The sequence below is a fragment of the Colius striatus genome, unplaced genomic scaffold (assembly GCF_028858725.1).
Source record: "Colius striatus isolate bColStr4 unplaced genomic scaffold, bColStr4.1.hap1 scaffold_40, whole genome shotgun sequence".
Classification (NCBI taxonomy): domain Eukaryota; kingdom Metazoa; phylum Chordata; class Aves; order Coliiformes; family Coliidae; genus Colius; species Colius striatus.
The window spans coordinates 1040729-1047942 of record NW_026908523.1 but is presented as its reverse complement, the minus strand read 5'-3'; positions in this window follow the sequence as shown (position 1 = coordinate 1047942).

Genomic DNA, 7214 nt, shown 5'->3' with positions numbered 1-7214 from the left:
AGGGATATCAATAGCCCAGGTAACAGGGAAAGGAAGGTGCATAGGGAAAATTCCACCAGATAAAATGCATCTGTGTGAAATGAATATGGCAGTTGTTAAGCCTGAAAAACCAGCCCAATGGCTCCTCCCTGCAGCAAACACTAAATGGCTGTGTAACACACTGGGAGTGACTCCATGTATATCTATACCTAACTTTAATGACTCATCTGAGTATTGTATACAAGTTATGATACTTCCACGAATTATATACCATCCGAAGGAATATGTATATGAACATCAGACTACTCCTGAATACCACCTGATAAAAAGAGAACCTTTTACGGCCACGGTTCTTACCGTAGCCGTCCTCTTGGGAATAGGAGGAGCAGGAGTGGGAACAGGGGCAGCTGCCTTAATAAACCAACAAAAAGGTATGATAAACTTGAGAGCCTCAGTAGATGAAGATTTGAGTAGAATCGAAAAGGCGATAGATGGGCTAGTCAAATCAGTAAGGTCCTTATCAGAAGTAGTGCTCCAGAATAGGAGGGGTTTAGATTTATTGTTTTTACAACAAGGAGGGTTGTGTGTAGCCTTACGAGAGGAGTGTTGCACATATGCAGATCACACTGGAGTGGTGATAGATACCATGGCCGAGCTCAGGAAGCAATTGGAAAAACGTAAAAAGGAAAGGGAAGCGCAACAAAACTGGTATGAATCCTGGTTCAACCATTCTCCTTGGCTCACAACGCTATTGTCGACTATAGCAGGACCTCTAATAGTATTATTTACCTTAATATTAACCGTTGGGCCCTGTATATTTAACAAACTGATAAACATAGTAAAGGGAAGACTGGAGGCTGCACACCTGATGCTTGTTAAGGCGAAATATGAACCCCTAAACAGTGAAAACGCAGAGGACTACTTGGAGCTCAGCAGAAAGGAGCTCGCCAGGTTCAGTGAACAAAAAGAGTGAAATAGAAAAAGGGGGGATTGTAATGGGAACATGACCTTTTTGTTCACTAGAAATAGGGAAGAATATAATGTAAATGAGTAACTGACAGTTGGCAACCTTGTGATAGCTTATGAAACTGAGAAACTGCAAAAGATAAACATTGCTGAACTAATCAACTACAAGTTGTTCCGAGTTTCAGACTTAAGCAGAGAACACCAAGGAAGACTACTGGGGCCTTCATCAATGATCAGCCGGAGGCAGAAAACGACCCCTAGCAACTGGGTGGACATGCGCGGAAGGACGCTGGAGGGGTGACGTGAAGGAGAGTATAAAAGGAGGAACAGAACGACTCTCGGCGCGGCAGTTGGTGGAGCGGTGACTCCCCCTGTCGCCCAGCGCTGTGCTTTGCTTTTTCTTTTCTGTATTAATAAATTGGTTTTAATTGGCTTAAATGGCCCATTGTGCTCATTTATAACAATGGGAGCTGAGGAAAAAACGTGTGGTATTAAAGATAGCTCCCACAGGAAAGCAGCTGCAAATGTGACACCGTGCTGGCTGATAGACTGCATGGGGACCTACTTACTACTGTAGCTGGGGTCTTGTCGAGGAGTGGTTAAGGGAGAATGGACATGGATCCCGGGGTATAATGTTAGGCCCGATGGGGCAAGGCAATCTGAGTTCCAGTTATATGAATTTAATGCACAATCAAGACCAGAGTCAGAGCCATGGTTAAAGCAGTTGCTGTCACGCAGACAGCAGGCCGCTTTCTCTTCCTTCAAGGTCAGGCTGTTTTCAGCTAACGAGGTAACAGCCCAAGGTGGAAAACAACTACGGGGGAAAAACAAGATAGGAAAATGTGAGGGAGCTTGCTTATCGCAGAAACCGCAAGTAGGATGAGGATAAGAATGTAATCTATTAGCTGCTGTTGCTGAGCTAGCTTTGAAGCTGCTGTGTATATAAGTTAGAGCCTGCTCTCAATGAAGAAGAAGATTTCTGCTATCACTCACATTGAGTAGGACTGATTTCTTCCCACCAAGCTGAGAATCGGACCCTGGGTTGATCGCCGCATGAAGTAGGCTTCGTGCCTGGGTTTTTCAGGCCTTTGTGCCTGGGTTTTTCAGGCCTTCGTGCCTGGGTTTCAGGCTTCGTGCCTGGGTTTTCAGGCTTCGTGCCTGGGTTTCAGGCTTCGTGCCTGGGTTTTCAGGCTTCGTGCCTGGGTTTCAGGCCTTCGTGCCTGGGTTTCAGGCCTTTGTGCCTGGGTTTCAGGCCTTCGTGCCTGTGTTTCAGGCTTTGTGCCTGGGTTTCAGGCTTCGTGCCTGGGTTTTAGGCCTTCGTGCCTGGGTTTCAGGCCTTTGTGCCTGGGTTTCAGGCCTTCGTGCCTGTGTTTCAGGCCTCGTGACTGGGTTTCAGGCTTCGTGCCTGGGTTTCAGGCCTTCGTGCCTGGGTTTCAGGCTTCGTGCCTGGGTTTCAGGCCTTCGTGCCTGGGTTTCAGGCTTCAAGTCTGGGTTTTTCAGGCCAAGAGCCGAAAACTTCGCGGCAGGGTCTGCCTTCCTGCTTTCTTGTAGCTCCCATACTCAGTGGCATAACTTAACATACACATGTATTTTTTCAGTGGGAGCTGAGGATAAAAACTGTGGTATTGAAGATAGCTCCCACAGGAAAGCAGCTGCAAATGTGACACCGTGCTGGCTGATAGACTGCATGGGGACCTACTTACTACTGTAGCTGGGGTCTGCCTTCCTGCTTTCTTGTAGCTCCCATACTCAGTGTTATACCTTAACAGACAAAATGTATTTTTTTCAATGGGAGCTGAGGAGAAAAAGTGTGGTATTGAAGATAGCTCCCACAGGAAAGCAGCTGCAAATGTGACACCGTGCTGACTGATAGACTGCATGGAGACCTACTTACTACTGTAGCTGGGGTCTGCCTTCCTGCTTTCTTGTAGCTCCCATACTCAGTAGCATAACTTAAGATACACATGTATTTTTTCAATGGGAGCTGAGGAGAAAAAGTGTGGTATTGAAGATAGCTCCCACAGGAAAGCAGCTGCAAATGTGACACCGTGCTGGCTGATAGAATGCATGGGGAACTACTTACTACTGTAGCTGGGGTCTGCCTTCCTGCTTTCTTGTAGTTCCCATACTCAGTGGTATACGTTAACAGACACATGTATTTTTTCAATGGGAGCTGAACAGAAAAAGTGTGGTATTGAAGATAGCTCCCACAGGAAAGGAGCTGCAAATGTGACACCGTGCTGGCTGATAGACTGCATGGGGACCTACTTACTACTGTAGCTGGGGTCTGCCTTCCTGCTTTCTTGTAGCTCCCATACTCAGTGGCATAACTTAACATACACATGTATTTTTTCAATGGGAGCTGAGGATAAAAACTGTGGTATTGAAGATAGCTCCCACAGGAAAGGAGCTGCAAATGTGACACCGTGCTGGCTGATAGACTGCATGGGGACCTACTTACTACTGTAGCTGGGGTCTGCCTTCCTGCTTTCTTGTAACTCCCATACTCAGTTGCATAACTTAACAGACACATGTATTTTTTCAATGGGAGCTGAGGAAAAAACGTGTGGTATTAAAGATAGCTCCCACAGGAAAGCAGCTGCAAATGTGACACCGTGCTGGCTGATAGACTGCATGGGGACCTACTTACTACTGTAGCTGGGGTCTTGTCGAGGAGTGGTTAAGGGAGAATGGACATGGATCCCGGGGTATAATGTTAGGCCCGATGGGGCAAGGCAATCTGAGTTCCAGTTATATGAATTTAATGCACAATCAAGACCAGAGTCAGAGCCATGGTTAAAGCAGTTGCTGTCACGCAGACAGCAGGCCGCTTTCTCTTCCTTCAAGGTCGGGCTGTTTTCAGCTAACGAGGTAACAGCCCAAGGTGGAAAACAACTACGGGGGGAAAAACAAGATGGGAAAATGTGAGGGAGCTTGCTTATGGCAGAAACCGCAAGTAGGATGAGGATAAGAATGTAATCTATTAGCTGCTGTTGCTGAGCTAGCTTTGAAGCTGCTGTGTATATAAGTTAGAGCCTGCTCTCAATGAAGAAGAAGATTTCTGCTATCACTCACATTGAGTAGGACTGATTTCTTCCCACCCAGCTGAGAATCGGACCCTGGGTTGATCGCCGCATGAAGTAGGCTTCGTGCCTGGGTTTTTCAGGCCTTCGTGCCTGGGTTTCAGGCTTCGTGCCTGGGTTTTCAGGCTTCGTGCCTGGGTTTCAGGCCTTCGTGCCTGGGTTTCAGGCTTCGTGCCTGGGTTTCAGGCCTTCGTGCCTGGGTTTCAGGCCTTCGTGCCTTTGTTTCAGCCCTTCGTGCCTGGGTTTCAGGCTTCGTGACTGGGTTTCAGGCTTCGTGCCTGGGTTTCAGGCTTTGTGCCTGGGTTTCAGGCCTTCGTGCCTGGGTTTCAGGCTTCAAGTCTGGGTTTTTCAGGCCAAGAGCCGAAAACTTCGCGGCAGGGTCTGCCTTCCTGCTTTCTTGAAGCTCCCATACTCAGTGGCATAACTTAACAGACACATGTATTTTTTCAATGGGAGCTGAGGATAAAAACTGTGGTATTGAAGATAGCTCCCACAGGAAAGGAGCTGCAAATGTGACACCGTGCTGGCTGATAGACTGCATGGGGACCTACTTACTACTGTAGCTGGGGTCTGCCTACCTGCTTTCTTGTAGCTCCCATACTCAGTGGTATAACTTAACAGACCCATTTATTTTTTCAGTGGGAGCTGAGGAGAAAAAGTGTGGTATTGAATATAGCTCCCCCAGGAAAGCAGCTGCAAATGTGACACCGTGCTGGCTGCTAAACTGCATGGAGACCTACTTACTACTGTAGCTGGGGTCTGCCTTCCTGCTTTCTTGTAGCTCCCATACTCAGCGGTATAACTTAACAGAAAAAATGTATTTTTTCAATGGGAGCTGAACATTTTGTCTGTTAAGGTATACCACTGAGTATGGGAGCTACAAGAAAGGAGGAAGGCAGACCCCAGCTACAGTAGTAAGTAGGTCCCCATGCAGTCTACCAGCCAGCACGGTGTCACATTTGCAGCTCTTTTCCTGTGGGAGCTATCTTCAATACCACACTTTTTCTGTTCACCTCCCATTGAAAAAAATACATTTTGTCTGTTAAGTTATACCACTGAGTATGGGAGCTACAAGAAAGCAGGAAGGCAGACCCCAGCTACAGTAGTAAGTAGGTCCCCATGCAGTCTATCAGCCAGCACGATGTACATTTGCAGCTGCTTTCCTTTGGGAGCTATCTTCAATCCCACTCACTCTAAAATCGTGGGGGACCAATATCAGTACAATCAAACTGATAATAACTACATTTTTTGCGACAGGTATTATTATGGTCAGTAAGCTGCATTAGCGTGGTTAAGTAAGGGTGGAATAAAGAGAGTTTCCCCAAAGAACAGGGTCCACCCGGGGGATTTACTGGTATTCCGTTCCAGACCCTTTCTCCACAGATTAAAAATATACCCGTGGGCAATTTCTTCGGTGATGTAATACTAGAAACATTACAGCTGGAATGCAATTGCTTAAATACTGTTTCTGACTTCAAAGAAGAGTCTAAGGTGGCCCAGTATTTTTGATTCCTATTAAAGTTATGGATATCCTGTGGCCTAGAACTTATCCAATTTTTCCCCCAGTTACATTAGTACCGAAGCTTGCATTGGCACTTCCAAACAGGTCTATTTCCTCAGGGGGTGAGGCTAATGTGGTGTTAAGGGACTTAATCATCTCACATTGACGTTTCCCATCCTAATTGCATTCAGCCTCATTCTATTACACAAGGTGTTATCATCTACTAGTCCACAAAGTTCCTCCAGATTCTACACGGGCAATCCTACCAAACATGTTTTAAAAAGGATTAGTAACCCCTCCGAAACTAAGACAAAGAGATGATTGACCAGTTCGATTAGCAAAGGTTATCCAAATATTATCTCTAGGGTGATTAAAATGCGTCAAGCTGTTAGCAATTATAGTTATACTAAAAGCTATGGTTATAACAAAACACCTCATTATTCATTAAATTCACTGTCTTTTTGTTATATAACCTTCAGTCTTTTGATTGTTAGCCAGTCCTCCAATGACCACAAGACGAGGGTGTATGTATTCTTCAATCTCTTCCTGTCCTTTTTCGTCAGATGGTTGCATCTCCGCAGCTTCAAGGACAGCTCTTGTCCACCTGGCTGGCACCCAAATGGATCCTGTGGGAGAATCAACACACAAATACCCACGTCCCCAGTATAATACTTTGGCCGGAGGCTGCCATATCCCTGTTTTAGGGTCACGATATTTAACCCATATGTCTTTCTTTCTTTCCTTTTGTGCCTTTGGATTATGATGTATTATTACAGGTGGTAGCTTCTGTTCCCCAAACACACACAGGTGGTTCATAACAAATAAGGCCTTTAACAATTTCATATGTGGGTCTTTAACATCCCCATATTTGCCAAGATATCTTTTTAAAGTCCCATTAGCTCTTTCTATTATGGCCTGTCCTGTGGGGGAATGGGGAATCCCTGCTACATGTTTAACTCCCCATTGCTTCATAAACTGTTCTATGCTTCTACTTATATAGGCTGGCCCTTTGTTTACACCATGTGCTTATATCTGCTACCACCAGCACCTCCTCTCACTCCACCCTGTGCCCACCTCTTCTGTACCTTTCACCTCTCACGTTACAACCCGAGATCTTCCGGATGCCTACCACATCTCCCGTTCCCTATGCTTGATGACTCCAGTGTCCTGTGGCACGGGCTGATACATAACGTGTCTGCCCAGCACACATGCTAGCTGAGTCAATTGCAGGAAGATATGATCAGGTGGTGGTCGTGTTCCACTTCATTATTCAATCTTGCCAATAGCTGAGTGACTCCATCTTGATCTGCATCACGGTGAGCACTCCGAGAAACACGTCAATCTGCAAGAGAGACTCAGTAGACCGTTATATCTTCTACACCCCATGCTCTCCCCCTCCCTAAGACTAGTGTGAGGGATACCGTGGCTCAATGCATGGGGATAGCTGGTATGTCCATGACCCCTGCGGGCAGCCTATAACTCAAATTTTACTAACAAGCATCAGACCCTTACAATCAGCAGCAAAGCCAGCGTGTTTATAGTACTTCTAATTGGTCCTTTCTCTAAAAGCCAGCTGTAGTTTTCTGCAAGAAGCCTTGCAGTTTCACACGCTGCCTCAGCTTCCTCCTTGCTCCTTGTGTAGGTATTTTTGCTTCTTCGTTTCTCACAGTAGAGAGCAGCTCAAG